Raw genomic sequence first — 20632 nt, 5'->3', positions numbered from 1 at the left:
GAACTTCAAACAAATTGGTGTCAAGGATGATTTCATTGTGTTTAAATCCACTTCAAGTTGCTTTGCAAATTACTTTCTAATTTTATACCTAAAGCTCCCACGTCTACTACAATGCCAGTTTACCCTCCTGTCTGTTCTATGCCTGATTCTTTCAATTTACCAAAAGCAACACAAGCATGTACCTAATTATGAATCTGGAAAGCTGCGGAAAGCTAACCCAATTAGCTGAGTAAAAAGGAAATAAAGAAAAAAGTTCTGTTTTAAGATCAGACTCAACAAGAGTATAGGTGATGCCACGTCTAGGAATAGGGAAAGGAAAGTGAGCAATCTTATATCATGAATTACCTTGTTGTCTCTGAAAATTCAAGTTATTATAGCCAGAAAAGCATCCATTACAACACTTTTACTTCTCAACTCTTCGCAAATCATAACAGGAAACATGTCCCGTAAGCTAGCAATCAATATTTAACAAAATAATCCAAGGCAAAGTGCCAGCTCCAGAAAAATGCACCTTTACCTGCACTTGCTCATGAGTTGCCCGCTAGACCCAAGGGTCCATCACCCTCCCGCAGCCCCCAGCAAGGCGAGCGCAGAGCCGGCTGCTCTACGCACCCGCCGCCGACATCAGGCGTGCGCTCCTCTGGCGAGGATATAGGTCGTAGGACCCGTGTGCTGAAGGCTACAGAAGCACGGGTATCTAAGTATTATGAAAATAAACGGGTCATACACCACTGAGCTACCGACCACACCACCCCCAAGCCGGGCGCTGAATGACTGTGCAAGGCTCTGCCAGAGGGACAGGACGGGTTGAACCAGCAGTGAAAACAAAACTGATGTGGTGAGACGGATTTTACTTTTCATTGGTTTGGGTTACAGAGAAAGTTGATCTCGCTGTCACTATCTCATCTTTTCTTTAAAAGAAAATAAAAAATGAAGCAAAACGAGGGCAGGTAAGGTGTCCCGTGGAGATGGGTTGGCATCTCACTCCCCTGGGCCAGGGGAAGCACTGCCGTCCCTGGGCGGCGGGAGGGCTGTGACTCAGTCCCACGGGCTGACACACACACGCACCCGGGCTGTCACCTGCTGCGGTGAAAAATAAAAGTCCTTGCCACAACACGGCAGCCACGTGGGAAACGCCGAGTAAACAGATCAATGACACCGCGCGCCCACGCGGCCCCTCGCACCGCTGGGGTGATGAACAAACAAACCTGCGGACAATGGCAGCACAGGGGAGAGGTGCCAGAATAATTTGGTTTCGTACCACACGCTATACTGCAACAAACACCATCCATCATCGTACCATCTAAACACAAGCAGGGTGCTGTTCCTGGCCGTACGGCCCGCAGTCACCACGTGTCCCCGGACAGGGATGCCCCCGGCACAGGACTCTTGGTCAGAGACATCAAGAGAGGGAACATCAGCTCATTGCCCACACACGTATGCATGCACAGCCGCTCTGCGCGAAGCTACACTGGCGCTTTTCAGACCATATTGAATATATTTATCCAGATATATATTTTATTTTTAATATCTATTTTAATATAATTTTTATAGATATAAAATACATACGTGTCATGTATACACACAGATACATATAAATTTAAAAATACATTTAATGAATAGATATATTTGCAGCAAACAGTTATCAAAGCCATCCCCAGCCACCCAGGCTCAGGGACAGAAGCACCAACGGTGCTTGGGAGCACCTGATCACACTGAGGGACCGATGCAGTGCCAGCAGCCGTCAATGGCTTCATGTGTTCTCAACAAGGGGGCAGCAGGAGTAACAGGATTAATTCGCAGCAAAGAGGAATTCCCCTAGGATGCAGGAAAATGCTTTTTGGCTGTTGCAAGCACTATGCCCAGGACAGGGTGCCACGGAAGACTGTGAAGCTTCCTGGGGTGGGAGATGCTCCACATCCACATCCAGCCCTGCTATGCTGGTACCAAAAAATGGTAAGAAAATGCCTTCTCCACCATAAAACCAGCACTTCAACAGGAAAATGTACCAGAAAAATAATTAAATCCAGATATGGCCACATCTTGCACCAGAAGCCTGTAGGATAAAACCACCTGTGTCCTCGGCTACGGCTGGGGCACCTGGGAGGTGGGTTTGGTACCAGGAATTAGGAGTGTTTGGTAAGTCGGTGTTCAAAGGGATGTGACTTCACCTTCAGAAATCTGATTTCCTTCTTAATCCAATCAAGTTACCTGACCTTTCAGCGCAGATTTTTAAAAAGATACATTTTTCCCAGGTTGTAGTGGTAGGCGGGTAGCAGACATTTAATCACCAGAATCTGCATCTTAAAATTTTACATTATTTACATCTGCCTACAGATGGTCACAGGACAGATTTCAAGAGATCTTTTAAATTTTTTTTTTAAATATTCTGAAGAACTCTTATCTAGTAACTACAAAATTTACATGCAGAGCTGAGTTTTGGGTTGCCTTTTTTTTTTTTTTTCCCCATGAACAAAGCACTTAAAGGCCATGGCTAAATTCTCAATACTGCATAAGCAGTAGAAATCAGGACAATTAGAGGCAGAATGCCTTTGATTAGGATGGTATTTTTGCCTCTTTTAAAAGAAAAGACATGGGGGTAAACCGAAGTGAGAATCGTGAGCAGAGCATGGAAATTGCCAGGAATCACTGCCGGTCTCTGCTGGGATGCCCGCAGCCCTGCCCCAGCATCTGCTCCAGGGCACGGCTGCATCCCCAGCACCCCTGCAAAGCCCCGTTCCTACGCTGCCATTAGCGATCCTTTGGGATAATGAACTGTGAGCTACACGGCTTCTCCCTAATTCCTGTACCCTTTCATTATAATACACGTAGTAGTCAAAGCTGCCCAGGATTAATTGCCAGGGGACCTGCAGACATGTTCTTTATTTTTTCAAATCTCAGTACCATAATAGGGTTTGGCAATCCACTGCGTCAGAACAAGGAAGGTACATTCTGCTTTGAATTCAAACATCAATACGTATTATTTTTATGGAGAACCCATCAATCAGCATCATAATAATATTACAAAAACTAACAAACAAATGGAAGGAGAGGGAGGGTGTACTTGTTTACGGAATACACTGCAGCCTGAGAAAAGCAAGAAGAATACAGTTGTTACAGCTGGGTCAACCTTGTGCAACTGTTCTTTCCAAAAGGGCTCACGAACAAGGGAAAGTTTGCTTCTTTCTATGGGAATTGCTGTAACAAGGTAATTGTTACAAGCAGAGTTTGTTACTAAAAAAAGCCAGACAGCAGGAAACACCTAGAAATTCTGTAAGCAACCAGCATCTACCCTCACATCTACCTCTGACACCAGCCAACAACCTGCGAGGCGATACACGTTTTCTAGGATTTAGAGTACACATCATGCTTTAAAAGTTCAGCATTTCCCGAGCACACAAATACAGTAAAAAAAGAAAAAAAAAAAGAAAAGTAAGAAAAGCACATATTTATTCTTGGCTCCTATATCCTTCCACTAGTTTTCAAGTTTCTTTGCCCCTCAGACCTGATTTTACTGTTGGAAATTGAGACTTTGGATTATTTGTAGCACAAGAGGCAGCAGGACAAAAGTTCTTATGTGTTTCTTGGAATGACAGAGGGTTTTTTCCATTTTTGTCCATTCAGTTTCTGGCTGATTTCTCAAGTCCCCTAAGAAGGATGCCATTTTTGAAGTTAGTTCCTCTGAAGGCGCTTTTAATAATGATTTTGCAAGATGCCTAATGATCAGCTTTTCAAGCATCATGAGAAAAGTCTGCAAAAAATTGTGAATAAGACTTCCAAACCTCGTGGGAATGGTGCTAAGTAGGAGTAATGAACAACACGTTGTTTTTGCCTGCCCAGCTGTTACAACTCGTATTTTCAAGTTTTCTTCCCTTAAGACAAGCACTAGAAACAAGTTTCAAGCCAGACCCAAAATTCTCCTGTAGTCAGATGATTCCTGCTGGTGGGATGCTGATTAATGACTGCACCATATATTGCCAAGCTCACAACAAAATGGAAACGCTCTCCCTTTTTCGGAAAACAAAACCAAATCAACACCTTGTAAGGCCTCTGACAGCAAATTTTGTTACTAGCCAGCCTTCCTCCATTGCCTACTACTTCACTGTTATTTTTGCTGATATTAATCACATCAGAAAAAATTTTCTCCTCTCTTTAAAAATCGAATTGCTATACGCATTCAAACCCCTTGTCCTCCTTTTGCAACAGACTTTTCTTGTTTTAAATAATAATTTTAGTGTCACATAAGCAGATAAAGTACCTCAAACACAAGTATATTTCTAACATAAACTCTCCAGTTCCAAAATACTCCTATTTTTTTTAGAAGTAATATCACAGATCAGTTCCTAAGACTAAAAATGGTGTTAATAAGCATTCAAGAAAAACTGACCAGCACCAAGTGCTGTGGTCGGCTTCACTGCCCTGTCCCAACTAATCACTAAACTGTGTCACATGAATTTATTACTGCAGTGAACGAACAAGGGTTGGGACATGCACAGTGACACCCTGTGAACCACAATTTTGTATCATCTCTAGCCCAGGCGGCCTTTTGTCAAGCTGCTCTATACCACCATCCAGAAGATTAAAACCTCCTAGCCACAATGAGATTTGGTTTTATTTTAAAAATTGACACAATAAAGTTGTGCTCAAGCCATTCTCCAAACTTGGCAGCTCTGGGGTGTCTCACCCTCTGGACAGCACAGAGCACCACATTCATGCCATCCTGATAAAGGTTCAGAGGCTTCTTCCACCTGCAGATCCATCCCAGAAGTAGGGTTAGAACTGCTGACAAGTTAAAAAGGGTCAAACTAATTTCTCCCCTCTAGAATAGCCCACCAACTCCATGCCGGGCTGATGTTATGAGAGGTTTCAGAGGAGGATTTAGCCATGATGGGGGAGGAAATGTGTGCACAGCACCACAGGCACTTTCCGTCTTGGGAGGAAAAATCAAAGCACGGAACACACACCAGGAGCTACTACCCAGACTGAGGAGATACAAAGGGGTCTGCAGCCCCCTCAATCCCCTTTGTCCCTATCAGATCTGTGCATGGTTTTCTCCACCATCCTATAGCCAGGTGGAGCAGCTAACTCCACCTGGAAGGAGCTGGAGGTGGCAATGAAGATAATACTGATGCTTAAAAAGCCTTTCAGGGCAGCAGGCTGAAAGGAGAAGCCACACCAGGGCTCCTCCAAGGGAAGTATTCTGGAAACCGCAAAGGAGGAGGACATGAGCTTTATGATGGGAAAAATACAGGGATGCCTGTGGTCTTGCTAAGCAAAGGGTGGCCTCTAAACTTGAACAGAGCATATGCGGCACAGGGGTAGATGCACTTACCCAATTGTGGAGAGAAATTAAGCATAATTTGGGGGATGGGCTTAAAAGAAGCTATTTTAAGTACTTCTCGCTATGGTTTACTATGGTAGCAGAACACTTAGAAAAGCCTTCAAAACGACAATCACCATTTAGGTTAAAACAGCAAGTAACTACTTCAATAACAATTCATTCATCACCTAATATTTTCTGCTGAATTACAGCTTTTATAGTATTTTTCTAAAGTATAATGTTTACTGTACACCTTGCCTTCCCAAGACCTTCTTTTTTTTTTTTCTTTAAATAGAAAGGAATTTGAATTATGACTTACATGTAACTTTTCTAGGTTCTGTGCTGGCTAAAAGGTTCTCACGATGCAGGGAACAGGATCAATGGAGAAATTAAGGGGCTGCAGCAATCCATTAAGAAGTGGCCCTCCAAAGCTTTGTAGGGCAATGGTCTGGCAACTCAGCTGATAGCAACCTAAAATTAAATAAAGGCAGGTGTTAAAAAATTCAAGCACTGAATCTTTGCAAACCCCCTCTTTTTTTTCCCCCTTCTAACTCTAAAAACATTTTGGGGGTCATTTTTTCTTTTAAACACAGAAGATATTTACGTCAAACTTGACAGTTATGTTATGCCCATTACATACTTCTTCTTATCTTTAAGCTCTAACACCTTACAACAAAGACTATGTTTTTCTTGAATTCATATAGCATCAAGACATATGAAGGCCCTGAGAAGAATTACAGAATAGATAAACTAACACTTCTGTGATTATTACACCAGATCATAGCACGGGTTTGGGCATGCTTATACACACATATTAAGAAATTATTTATGAAGAAGGTGGAGAGACACTGGCCCAGGTTGCCCAGAGAGGTGGTAGATGCCCCATCCCTGGAGACATTCAAAGCCAGGCTGGACGGGGCTCTGAGCAACCTGATCCAGTTGAAGATGTTCCTGCTCATCACAGAGCGCTGCACTAGATGACCTTCGAAGGTCCATTCCAAACCAAACCATTCTGTGGTTCTATGAAAATGCACATCATGCCAGAACGGTGTTCCAACAAAACTACCAAAATGATCTAACAGATTTTAAGTAAAAATTACTGGCTTTTGTGAAAGCTTTGCTTTGATTTTATCAAGGAATTTAAGTTAGAAACACCAAATTTGTTCTTCTGTTTCCTCTTTATTCTGGAGAACTTCAGATAAAAAACACCATCAATGTAGTTCAGTATCCCTGAGTGTGTCATACTCCTCCATCCACCCTAAAACAAAGCTACCTGTCATTCTAGTCTGTGTCAAGAGCAAATTGGAGAGGGAGTAAAATATTTGTGTGCCCACAGCAAATTCATGGTGCTGCCAGCACCATGCAAAGGTCTTGGGGCTCAGCCCCCCGAGGGGAGGCACCATGGGACGGGGGAGCTGCTGATAGGGGGCTGGAAGAAGGGTGAACCCCCTAGCACCCAAATCCCTGCAACCCCACACAGCCCTGATCACACCCAATGCCCAGGCCCAGCTGACTCCAAAAAGGCTTCCCCATCTACTGAGGAAGTGCTCGCCCTCTGAAGTGGTTGGGGAGGAGGGTGGAAAGGAAATACTTGTAGAAGGAGAAGTAATTAGTTTTAAGTTACAGGGATTTTCAAGTCGAAGTTTTCAAGTTGCCAGTGCCCAACACTTTACTGTGTTCCTGGAAAAAAACATTTGAATGCTTGACTACTATTTACTTCAATAAAGTTGGCAATTGAGAGTGGAAAGGAAGATGATTTTCTTTTGAACAGAAGGGGACAGCAGCAGTACAAGCCGGGGCATGTATTCATGGGATTACTGCAAGGGCTGCATCTGCAGAATTACCACAAACTAAAGCTACATAAAGAGGGAGAAAAGGGGAATTAAAATAAAATCCAAAAGTTTAGACTTTTTTTCTAAACTATTACTGTTTTTCTGAAACTTGCAAAGCAAACTCTTCAATAAAAACTTCTGCTTTCTCAATAAATGTCTATTGAGTTCATAAAAAAGCAAAAAAAAATAACACAAAGGAGTGTAAACGAAAGATGTTTGGTTGTTGTTTTTTTATAAATATGCTGTTCCTGGCAAAAAAAGTTCAATACTTTCTGAGCACTGATGCTACAGCATTTTACTCCAAGCCTTACAGAGAACTGGATCACTTATGAAAAGTAGGTCATTTCTTCTGGATGGCACCCTCCTAGGTGGTTTACCAACAGATGCTCAAAATACTGCTACATTTAAGGATTACCTATATGCGTACCTGAAAAGAATCCCAAGGCCACACAAAGAATGCAATGCTCACAGCTCTTCAATTTATATAATTTTCTCCAATTGGGCATAACATTTGTTGACAGACTGTAAGAGGATCAAATATTTATGGTCACAAATATGTATTATCTAAATTGCCTATAAAACTAAAAATATAAACTCCAAATCTGTGCAGTCATAAATCACTGGTAGAATAAAAATAACTGTTGCTTACTCAATGGCTAAAGGAATAAAGCCAGGGAAGGCTCTGTTTTTTCAAGGACAAGTTGGTTTTCTGAGCTAAAACTGCACTTGCCACAGCATGTCAGAAGAAAAGGACACTAAACAGAAGTGGGGGACAGGGAAACAAGAAAAGAAAAGGGGGGGCAGGGGGAAGACTTTCAGTGCCACACTTTTCTGAGAAGGTGTGATTGATGTTCACTGCTGTAGAAAGCATGAGGCTGCATCCCAAACATTTCATTCCCTTCTACAAATGTCTCACGCCGTATCTCTCCCCATGTTCCCCAGATATTCTTGCCCTATGCAGGACGATCCGGCCAGCATCAGGTTTTACACATGATCTAAAACATGAAAGCAGGAATCTCTCTGCCCAGGGGTCAGCTTAGGGTAGACTGAAACCTAAACCCCCGCCTATGCTCAACACAAGGGCTTCTTCATGCTTTCCATTCGATAAAAGAATTTTCTTTCTGAAACAGTCAAATGATTAAAAGCAAAACAGCCACTACAGCTGTAAGCTTACAAGGAATAAATGAAAACTGAGCTTATACAAAATGAGGAGCCAACGGTGCACCGCCTGAAGAGGAGTTTTAGCATTTTAACGTGCTGACCGGCCAGGTTTACAGCATGGGAAGAGCTGGATCCTAGGCAGGGGAAGATGTACTCTCCTCTCTAGGGCTCATAACAAGGTCTTGGCTCTCAGCACAGACTTGCACATGTGGGCAATCAGTTATAGCATCACGAGAGGCCATAACATCGTTGCTCAATGTCAGCTGAAGACCCAGCTCATGGGGTGTGCAAGGAAACTTTATTTTTAAAAGCAGCATCTGCCTCCACATCTGCATAAAGAACTAGAAAAAGAACAATACTTCCAACCAGACCTTTTTTTTAAAAAAACCTTACATTGTTTAAAAACCCCTTGTACATTTTTGAACCAGGTTACTGTTTTTTCCCCCTTCTGAGGGCTTCTAGTACTACTTGGCAGCTCAAGTTAGCACTGAAGAAAGCAAATGCAAAGATGGTCCAGACACTGTAACTGGCAGACGGAGGCACCAAGCTAAAAATGTATTTACTTCAAGAAAACACCTTCCAGCTTGGATTTCTGTTATACAGAGGGTGCATTTCAAAGAGAAGTTGCCAATGTAAAATAATGAGAATGTTGATGCTTAAGAGGAGGAAAACTGATAAGTTCTTCATTTTGCAATGAACAAACCAAGAAAGACAATTTGAGAAGAGAGCGATGAATGTACCTGGGTATTTCTCTGGTTAGCATGAAGGATGTTTCAAACACAGCAAATCGTGTAATCATGCTCAAGAAAACCAGAGAAGCTGGGCAGACAACAAGGGAGGAAAGCAACAAATTCACAGCTGGGTTAGCAACAACACCAGTGTTCACAACAGGCACATAAAATTAGGGCTGAGTAAAATTAACCCACCCCACGAGCTGGTGAGCTGCTCACAGACACGGACAGGAGAAAAACAATATTTAAGGAAGGCTGCGCACCAGCAAGCAGGAAGAAGGGAGCACAGATGCGCAAACAGAACTGTTGTTTTCTGAAGCGATGCCTTGCTTGGTGGAGTGCAACGCGTCTTACACAAATGCGTGCAGGAATTAGTCCCAGCGAAGTCAAGGATTCAAAGCTGTTACATGCAACAGCATCACAGATTAGCAAATGTGTTTTCTTCACATTTTGTGTGTTTTCGAGTGAAGCTGAGGAATATTTCTTTCTGGTTGAAACAGCTTCGTTGGAACATCTGTAGCTTGCAACTGCTTGAAGGACTGCCCAAGGCTGAGAAGGCATTTGCAATGCTCCTGACACCTAGTGCAGGATCTCTCCCTGAAACCTGTAAATTAACCCCAAGATGATATCAATACCTATGCCAGAAAAGACGCACGGCCTGGCTTCACTATCAGTGCATTTATTTTCCTCCTAATAACCTGCTCGGTTCTGCCAAAGAGAAGGAACATGGTCATCCAACACTCCTGCTTGTGCCCGTGTGCACTGTTTGGCCAGGGGCAGCCAAAACTAGGAATCTGAAGGGCACAGCAGCTTCTTCCCCAGTGTGCAGAAGTGGGATGCAGAAGACCACCACCACCAAGGAAGCATGGACCAGAGGCAGGGAGGTACCCAGGACCGCAAGGACTGTCTCTGTGGCGTGTCCCTATCTCGGTGAGCTGTATCAACAGTCAGTGGAGATGAGATTGAGCTGTTTCTTTCAGATAATGGCAAAACCACGTGAGGAATCGGTCTGGCTAAAAAACCATGACTGAAGTCATCAGAAGAAGCAACAAGATAAGGGCCATGGACTGACTGGCAGGGAAGGCAGCTGCTGCTGCCCTGTGCTGGCCAGGGAAGTGCTCCAGGGTCTGCAAACTGGATTTTCCCCAGCTACACTTAACAGCCCTAACTGGGCTTAAAGGGGAAACCCTTAGAGGAGCTGGGGGATGTGGGTGAGGGGAATTTTCCACCCCCTCTTGTCCTCTGGTTGCTGTTATCTCTGTGACACATCAACCAGGCTGGGCTAGGAGAGGCAGGAGACTGTAGATCAAGAGTGTTACCATAGGAACTTGTAATCTTTTTATGTAAAATCTGAATGACTTTATCATTGGAATATACTCAACTTAAAATAAAGTCAGCTTTGAAAATATTTTATCTTGGTGGTATGACTCAGGAAAGAATGGTTAGGTGTAAAAGGGAAGTTAATATACACTGTGAGAAAGAACCTCACCCAACAATATTACAAAACGACACAAGCTGAATATTTATGCTCCACGCAGTAAATCCAATACACAGCAAAAGTCAGGTCTGATACTTTGCGTCAGATCTGATGAAAATTCAGATATCTGGTGTATTTCTCCACAAGGACTAGAGATTTTGGTTAACACACACGCAAACAGGAGAAAACAAGATGGTTCAGTGATAAGAATGAAATTGCTAGGGCTGGCATCTCAGAAGATGACACTGGATTAGCCAGTGCTGGGTCTTGCAGGTAAGGATGCTTCCTAGGGCAGCACAAAATGATGTAGCTCAGTGGGTTTATGGTCCAGAATTCCTACCCCAATGCATGTGAACCACAGGGACACATGCCTGTCCTGCAGAAAGGATGTTCCCGCGTTGAATGATTATCACAGTCAGACTTTTACTGCCTATTTCTTTTAAAAAATGCAAATCGAGAAAACAGTTAACATACAGAATGAAAAAATGGCCCACAGGTAACCACAAAAACTTCCCATAAGGTTCAGCATGTGGGAAACAGATAAGTAGATGCTGTGAAAGATGAACAATATTTAACTATTAACACAAACGGGTTTTTTGGGGAAGGTTTATCTGGCATCTCTACCAGTTTTTCTCCAAGATCTAACACAAAAATAACGATGTCTACCGACGACTGAGATGGTAGCAGCTCAACATTGCTCCCTTTTTCCCTCTAGTCAGAAAAAAAAAAAACCCTACTGTCTTACAACATCAGACAAACGAATTTTCAGGTGATTTCAGACCAGGGTGAAGTCAGCGATGCATCTGCCAGTTCAGAAAGTCCAGTCCGCAGTCTCAATTTCATCAGCCCATGACATGAGAACATACGTGTGCAATACCAGGGCAGGAGAAATCCAACCTTTTCCTGAGATGTACAGCTGGTCCCCCATTCTCTAACATGAAGTGAAGGAGTTATCCTGTAGCTCGTATAAACACTGAAAGCAACAGTTGTGCATCAAACTATGAAGAGGGAGCCCATGCTGATGGAGGTGCGTGTCTACCATGAGTCTGCACAAGCTGTGGTGGGGTTGAGTGGGCCAGTGCTGCACCTCATGTGAAGGAGCTGCATCTTAGCTTCTCCATCTTCACACTCACACCAAGCAGGGGAAAGTCAAGAAACCTGAAAGTGTTTTGTGGGTTATCTTCACTGGTCGTAACAAACAGAGAAAGGCAGAATTGTGATGGGAAAGAGCTTCAAAAATATGTTCCCAGTTGGGTGAGCTCAAGTCTGTTTAACAAGAAAAGCCAGAGAGGCCACGCACAGTAATGCTGAGAAAAAGGAAATGGTACTTCGTTTTAGCCAGAGTCATAAATCTTACCAGGGAGCCTCTAACGGCAAAACGGCGAGTAGGGGAATTTTTATACACAGATAGTTAGTCGCGAGCTGATATCAGGTTTACTGTGCTGTGCACTCCGCATGTGCAGTGTCTCCTCAACCTGCAAAGCACCACATAAGGCTCTGGCTGCCTCACTGCCGCTGGCTTCACCGGGAGGTGTGGGCTGAAACTCCCAGAAACCCTTATAAAAATAAAGGTGAAGATGGATATTTCTGCTCCACAGAAATCTTTCTGAGGCAAACCCACAAACATTTTTTCAATGGGGAACACGCACCATGGTTATAAAACCAGCTCTTCTGCTGCAGGCGAGATGGACCAAGAGGACACTTGTGCAACCATTTGCACCCTCATGTTCTGGGGTATAGATGCCACTCACAGATCCTGTAGAGCAACTAGTTCGGTCAGAAAAAGGCTGACCTACCGAAGCAGAAAAGAAAAGAAAATGTGGTTGAGGAAATTCATCAGCCAGGAGCAGCTGTGGAGCTGCCTCAGGAGGACTAAAGTCAACTGGGCATTCCCACCACCTGTGCTGGGAACAAGGCAGCCCAGCCACCAGCGCTTGTTCCTCGACACCTTGCTCTGTTCCACAGCACAGCCAGGGACTTCCACTAGCAACAGACAAGAGCAAAGACTCCACCACATCTAATAATCAGACCACACTTCCAGTCAAAGAAAAGCTGCATTTCGGTTTCTAGATGAGAAGATATCCTGGGGACACATGCCAGCAGCACGCCGGCTGCGCTAGGTGCCAGCAAGCGTCCCCAGCACTTCTGATGCTAACTTAGAAGGGACCAGTTTGGTCTAGAGGAGGAGGTCTGGAAGCCTTCCTCCCCAAAAGACATGTGAGTCAGAGAGCAGCCTGGAGAGGACAGCAGCTTGCTGCTCTAAGGATGGCTGAGAGGTACCTCAATGAGAAAGAAGAGCCCACCCCGTTTGCACCAGGAGCTCTGAGGCTACAGCACCTTCTTGGTGTTCCCAGCTACTTTCTGCCCAGCTTCTACACCATTCTTCTTCCCCAACCCAGCACAGAAAGGCAGTTCCACCCCATTGCTCGATCGTGCTTCTCTGCTGGTCTGAAAGAGCTGGAGGCAGGTTAAGGCTACAGGGCAGACCAGCTCCACCATCCCCGCAAGCTTTGTCCGCATGAGGTTAAGTAGCAGCTCGCTTTTGTCCAAGCCTCAGTTTGCTTGCTACTGTATGTTAAACCAAAAGACCAATCTGTATTTACTGTGCTAAATTACAGTTATGGTTTTTTTTAAATCTTTCAGTCTAATGGTATGCAGCTGTCACAGAAATCTTTGAACACATCGGTGGCTCCCTTTGAGCTGATTAACCAGATAAAGAACTGTAGCCAAAAGACCTGAAAGGATGGGTCCAAATTTCAAACTCTCAGCTGATCAAAGAATTTCTTTCAAAGGACTGTACAAAATGGAGAGTGGGGGGAAAAGCTTCATAACAATACAAACAGAAGTTCTGGTTACTACAGGTGTAAACAGCTGAAGCAGCCTCTACCACTCAGTTTAAGAATCAATGTGTACCAACCTCTAAGCCATGCTGATGGGTGTTACAGCTGCCACACTGATCTCTGCGGATGCCAATATTCGTGTCAGGTTTTTTGGACTGGAATTGAGGGAGAACTTACCAACAAATCTAACTTTATGCGGAAGGAACCTCTGTGTGACACTGAAGAGCTCCAAGACCAAGTGCTGCGGCCCTTCACTCGAACTACTTCCTTTCAGCACATTTCTTTTCATAGCAACATTTTTTTTTTTTTTTAATTCAAGACAGCTCCATGTATTTGCTTTTATTTCTAGCACAATGTTTACTATTCCAATCAGAACGTTCTGTAATCTCATCTAAACGCTTTATTATTAACTGCTGCACTCTCTCCCCCCCACCTTAATAATTATCCTCAGGAGTGGTAAACATTTCAATACGGGTTACTTTAGTTAAAGCCATGAATATGCATTATTTATTTATTTAGGTAAACAGTAATTAAGAAAAATCACCCAGACCGTCTTTGAAAAGAGCACTACTTCATCAGCCTTGCCATGGGAACTGCAAGTCCCTGAAACACATATATTACACTGTCCTCCTCTGCTGTGATTTACATTCGTGGGCCTTAGATCACACAACAGCTGTCAGGAATGCAGTCCCTACAACTGTCCTAGGCCAAGCAGCAAGGCCAAAGCATCCAGACTCACTCTGAAGGATCAGCAGCAGGTGCCCAGACATCAGTAGAGAAAAAAGTACCAACATCTTGGGTGCAGGATGAGGTCTGGAATGCAGCTGTCACCCAATATACTGATTTTGAAGTTTTTTGCAACAAGACTACCTCTACCTAACACCAAAACTCTGATAACCCCCTCTACTCTCTGTCCACGGACAGAGGGCTGTATCCTTAAAAATGGAGAGGCTGTCACCACCACGGACTCTCCCTGCTACACTGGCGAGCAGCCAGCCCCAAACCAATGAGTGCTTGGCGCCAGAGCAGTCAGATAGCCCCATATATATGTATATATATACGGCATATATATATATATATGTCATAACCATATGTCATAACCATTAGGCAAAAAGCAGTTGAGTGAATTCCCCTGGATTTCTTCCTCAGTATTATATGACCTCAAATATTCCAACATCCCATCTTGCTTGATACTTCCACCAACGTCTACCACGCACCACGACAGAATCAGGCAGCACCACAGGCAATGAAGACACTTACAAAGAACTAATTATTTTTAAACCAAAAAATAAAGACATGGCAGGGCAGTCCTGATGTGGTTGATCATCCAGCCTAAGGATCTCACCAGCGCTACAGAAGAGGACTCAAAATGTCTCCCAAAGACAAAGGGATTTTCACAGATCTAAAACTGTTAGGTAAATAGATAAAACTGCGGTCTGGGCTTTGTTTCAGTTTTTAGAGCTAATTTCCGGCCACCGTTCAGAGAAATGCTTTGCATTTCCATTTCTGACTCACCCGTTTTAACAAGCGCACTCGCTGGAATTACTAAGCACGGGATCTGATCAAAACATTTCGCTTTCTGAATCGAAGTGCTTTTCAATTTTATTGATGTGAACTTATCTGTAAGTTTCACACGGTGACTGACACCACTGGTGGTGTGCGGGTGTCTGGGCGCACGATGCGATGGGTCACAGGACACTTCTCCCACTGGGCATCCCATCGAGATATGGGGATGCCTCCAAATTCTGCACAACCACTAAAGAGCACACTGATGCTGGTCTCTCGCAACCCAATCACAAAATGATACATGCTCCCGGAGACATGTTTAAATGTCAGATATGAATGAAAAGCATTCCTGAAAAGAATCTGTTATGAAACCGAAAATCGGAGACGGCCGCAGTGCTGTGCCTAAGTTGAGTCATCAGTTCCCTTTACAGCCTAATAATTGACACTGCCTTGATCAGAATGACTGATTCAAATGTTGCCTTGTGTTTGTGTGTTGTTTGTTGTTGTGTTTCTTCTTTTTTTTAAATTTAAAAATAGATTTCCTATGTAAACAAGCCACCTGTCATCTCGCAAGAGTGTTTGTATTCACCAGATCATGGGTAACATCTGTCAAAACCAGATTTCGCTCTCCTCAGTCAACTCAGTACAGCTTGAATCAGACTGTAATACAAAGAAACCAAAACCAGGTCTTGTTACGGAAAGAATATGCTGCCAAGTCTCAGTGGAAGCACTGATTTTATTACGTTTTCTTGGGATTAAATGCTGCAAAGATTATTACAACAGTTTGCTCCTTCCCCTGTGGGATCTCTTCCCCCAAAGGAAATCCTGGGAATTTAAGAGCTTCTCTTCTCCTCTCTTCTTGTGCTTTTCTAAAATTAAGTATATTCTAGGAGGATGTGAGAAGAATCAAGGTTCGATGAAACTTCAGAGCATGGTGATTTCTCACCTTTTGACACCATTACTGGGATAACTGAGGGATTCTCCTTCCAGTGCTTCCAACAAACAAACACTTCCACGTGTTTGCATCCCTCAGGTCACACCTCCCCAAAATGATTCATTAATTATTTTCACATCTTCTAAACAGGGAAAGATCAAGTGAGCCTGCAACTTCCTCTAGTGGTGTTTTCTGAAGAAAAGGTGACACAAAACAGGATAGTTGCTACTACCAGGATAAGGGTGATGCTACACAGCCGGACTACAGGTATTCTGCCAGGCAATCTGCCCTGGAACAGCAAAATCACTGGAACAACATAAAAAAGAAGAGACTGCACTTAGCTAGTACTGATTTTATCTGCCTGACCTAGGATAACACATGCTTTTGAGCGTGACTTTTATAAACTCTTGGAAGTTTTATTATTCCAAGGTACAAGCGTGGCAATACTAAGGCAGGGGAAGCAGAGAAAAAATTAATGGGAATTAAAAGCACTTTGCACTCATATTTGGCTTTGTGAGAGCATTGCCAATACTAACAAACCATTTGCCGTCTGGCGCTGCATACCAGCAGGTCACGTACAAATGTACATTAGAGTTTTGATGCAAGCTAGGAGGGCAAAATTTGAATTGTATCTGCCATGGCTGCTTTCTAGTTCATTTTGCACCCACTCCTGAATGACACAATGAAAAAAGTTAAGGCATAGGGTTCACCACCTCATACAGAAAGGTAACTAAAATAGGAAAGACTGTACTTTATGTGTCTGTCTAGTTCTCCCTAACAGCTCAACTCAAATAGAAAACTTGGACACCACATGAACTTCTTCTTCAGTTTCATGCCATCTAAAAACAGAAGTTAATATCAGTATTGTTACCATCCCAGTTCACCAACACCCAACGCAGTAGTAAGAACTAGCACACTTTAGGTCAGAATCAAAGCCAACTCCACAAACAGAATTAAGAATGATTTTCTTAGCAAGCTCCCTTCTGCACTCTTAAACTGTGGCTATACCAGCTTCAGGGATCTCTGGCATGATCCATGCTCACCGCTCATTCCTGTAAATAATGTTCTTTGCAGCCAGTAACCATAGCTTAACTTTGCCACGTGAAAGAGCCTCTCTTCCCAATTCTCATGGCTTTTGGAGCATTCTTTTTGTTTTCTTTTTGACGCATACCACCAAATCTGCCTGTTCTGCCTTGAGTTACCTTGTTTTATTATTCTCTGTAGTCCTGGCATTTGTTTAAAATTACATAAAAAAACGGCAGTTGCACAGAGAATGATTAGTAAAGCGAGTGCCGTAACCAAGCAATGTTATATATGTTATTGCTTATGAAGTCAGTGTACCAGAACCAGCCAAATCTATTAGTTTGGTTTGAAAGTATATTTTTCCTTTCCTGCTTGCAAGAGGACAATTAATACTTGGAAGAAATAATGGAGAAAATAAGCATGGAGGTAGGTAAACACTCCTAATGACAAAAGCTCACATTTGGATCAAGGCTTGCAGTTCGGGGCATATCTCTAGGAAGAAAGAATAACAAAGTTTGTGTCTCAGCATGTGACAAGGACACTTGCCGGGCTGTCTGTTCAGCCATCATCCCAAATTACTTATTTATTACCTGTGCCAGTGTCCTCATCCCACTGAAAAAGTCTGTATTTCTCTTTGAAGCTCTGCAATCGAAAAATTAAATCTAATGCTTTCCTGTTTGTTCAGAGTGGCTGAAGAAAAACCCATTAATTAATACTTAGGCAAAAAGGTTGGCCACAATTGCAGCACACAGCTATAAAAGCCAATGTGTGATGGCCAGTAAATGTTTCTATGTAGAAACTGGCTTAACACAGCTTCCTACTTGGTAAACAGTGAGAGGAAATGATGAGTAAATATTTGTTTTCCCGTATTTATTTCTACACTGGGTGAGGCAAGACAAAAGGATGTTTAAGCACGGAACTGATTTCAGGTTTTGTTCTCTGCACACGATTTGGCCTGCCATGTTATAGGGCTTTTAATCTCATATACCTCGTTGATCCTATTATCACCACCATCATAATGAAAGCAGACACAGCTTATTTCCCGTTCCCCCAGCCCGACACCAGCAGGGCACGCAGAAATAAGAGAGTCACTCACGTAAAACTGACGGAAGAAGGCTTACCCATCATTTCAGCCGCTTGGCTTCACCTCCTCGCACCAAACGGTGACACCTTAAGCTGCTCCTGCCAACACGCAAGTCAAGCAGCAGCATAACCCAAACCACCAAGCCCAGAAGACATCCAGTGTAGATTTTCCACGGCAAAGGCAGAAAACAATCCCTGGGTGTTTCTACAATTCCCATTGCTCTCGGCATAGTCAGATTTTATTGAACTGTAATCCTAGATAAGCATATTGAATCTTACAGCTAAAGTCAATTACACTGCGTTAAATAGCCGGCTTCCTGATTTGCAGGAGGAAAATCACTTCTTCTGTATAAAGCTAAATTAGTTCAATAACTCATTATTTGTAGCTTGGGCTTGGGGTTGAAACAGCAATGGACAACTAAGTGGTTGCCATATTTTCAAGCACCAGTCCTTTAGCTATGTAAGCAGACCGAATTCCCAGTTTTACCAGTTGGGAAAAGGGATAGGCACGGCAGGCAAAGAAGGGACGCCCATAGTGTCAGCAGCATCACATCTCACACCAGCCCTGTTTTCTCCTGCCATGGGACTCTGAGCTAACCAGCCTCGGCAGAGACGCGACACTGCTTTTCCAATAATTGAGAATCCTCATACTTAGAGGTTTGGATTAGACACAGCAGCCAACCTGGAGCCTTGCTGTGCCTCTTCAAGTGATAAGCGAGTTCTTTATGAATCTAAAACGGTAGTAGCGCAACCAGAATCAATGGGGCTGCTCCCTGGACCACCAAGCCTTATGGAGGGCTCCAAATCACAGCCTCTTCAGCACATCCCCCAGTGCCCAGTGCTACCCTCACCTGCCTTCTTCATGCAGGTTCCACGGACGTCCACTCCTGGCCACGGTCAGAGGAAGGGCTGGTGGACCTGTGGTCTGACCCTCATTCTGCACCCCAGCTCAGAGTTTAGGCTGCTGTGGGCTGCCTTCAACCAGGGTCTCAATGAGAAACCAGAACCAAACCAAACCATTTCATGAATGAAGAAAGAGGGGAATCTGGGTGCAGTGAAATGGTGGGGAAAATGGAAGAGGAAAGTAACTCGATGAGAGAGTTATTGAAGAAAAGCCAACCTGTCCAAGACCAAGGCTGGCTGCCATCTGGGAGTAAGGAAAAAGTACAGGAGGGAGGACTTTGGAGGAAAGAGCACCTTGTGCCACTTCTGTATCCTACCAGACATGAGTCATGATAGAGAAGAACCTTCTCACAGAAGGGTCAGCACAGGGAGAATTGGTGGCAGAAAGAGGTCCATGTGAGTATGGATCTCAAAGCAAGGCTGTGGAAGTGTTTCTGTGGCCACGGGAGGAGGAATGAAACACATAATGGGATGGGGGTACTATGCAGCTCCCAAAGAGGAAGATCTCATTAACCTTGGCAGCTTGGAGAAAACTGAGGGTCAGGTCAAAAGAAGGTTCATGAAAGCAAGACCGAAAAGAAGGGAAGGCAGTAAGAATGTGGGAGTACAGGAAGCAGCAAGAGCTGTTGTAGCGGAATCAAACAAAACAAAATGTGGCTCTGGTCTGAATATGAACCTCTCTGTACTTTCAAGATCTCATCAGTGGTTGGGGAAGAGGATTACTAATGTTTGGAGAAGAAAAAGAGTGCATGGAGCTCCACAGTGCCCTCCCACAGGAAAAAAAATAATCCTGTAAGGGCTGAGGAAAGTTAAACTGTCAACCCACATGAGATAGAAGGACACCTCAAAGGCATGTGACTTGTCATTTCTGATTCCATACTCAGAATTAGCATTAGCATTGAGCAAGATTTGTATCAAAACATATAAAATGAATATTTGCCTATCAGGGGCTGAGTGAAGGAGCAGAGGCGCTGAAGGTAAATGGTGGTAAAGGGTTACGTGGACACCCTCAGCAGGTGCAGCAACACTGTGTCAGAGCACAGTGGCCTTGCCAGGTGGCCAGGAAGGTGACAGCCTGCTCCCTTGTACCACCTTCCTCAATTGCTAAGGTCACCCCTTGACCAAACTCAAGCATTCTTTGATTTCTTTCTTATAAACAACTGTATTTAAAAGTCAACTCTGCATAACTCGAGAGATGACAGAAGTCGCGTTTCTGATCTCATTGGGTTGCGTAGGTTGCGCATGTCGAGCAGACAGGAATGACTCCAAGCCATGAGGAGACAGACTGTGAGGAGAAAGGCGAGAGACAGGGAATACTCCAAATGCCTGCTGCTGTACTGGTGCAGCCAAACTCCATGAGAAATGGGCCTGAAAGACTCAGAAAGAAAAAACACAACCCTTTCTAGGTCTGGAAATAATTTCCACTACTCTTAAACACTGAAATACTAGCAGCACAGGTTGTTATCCCCTGTGAGGAAGCACATCACTCTTGCACTAGTCCTCAGGCTGGCTCCCCCTGTCACAACCTGCAAGTCTTTCGGCAGTATCAAAAGGCTTCACCCTCATGATGGAAGGGAGGAGGATGGTCTCTGCTGAAAAAATGAGGAAGTCGGTCATGGGGCAGATGAAGGAGGTTGCCCAAGAACGCACAGGAAACCTGTGACTGAGGTGGGGAACTGAACCCAGACCATGAGTTCTAGTTGGGTGCCCAGTCCAAGCTGGGTGACTGACAGATCACCTCTTCTACCGGCACTTAGAAACGTAAGTTTGGTGGGATTTTTAATGAATGTATGGGGTTTTTTTTTCATTTGTCTAGCCACTA

The 20632-nt window shown here is 43.8% G+C and overlaps 1 protein-coding gene across 2 annotated transcripts in view; it reads right to left on the bottom strand.

The window, feature by feature from the left end:
- Positions 1–20632, bottom strand: part of BACH2 (BTB domain and CNC homolog 2) — a 187540-nt gene that overhangs the window by 75004 nt on the left and 91904 nt on the right. Inside the window, exons 4-5 of one of the 2 annotated variants that reach the window (XM_082050129.1) lie at positions 7580–7674; positions 5640–5791 (exon numbers count right to left, since the gene is read on the bottom strand). The gene's annotated coding sequence lies outside the window, so the exon portion shown is untranslated. The remainder of the gene's footprint in view (positions 1–5639; positions 5792–7579; positions 7675–20632) is intronic. The other variant, XM_082050128.1, reaches the window with a different exon arrangement.

Source organism: Streptopelia decaocto, assembly GCF_964273445.1.
Source record: "Streptopelia decaocto genome assembly, chromosome: 3".
Lineage (NCBI taxonomy): Eukaryota > Metazoa > Chordata > Aves > Columbiformes > Columbidae > Streptopelia > Streptopelia decaocto.
This window is presented reverse-complemented; position numbering and strand designations above follow the sequence as displayed.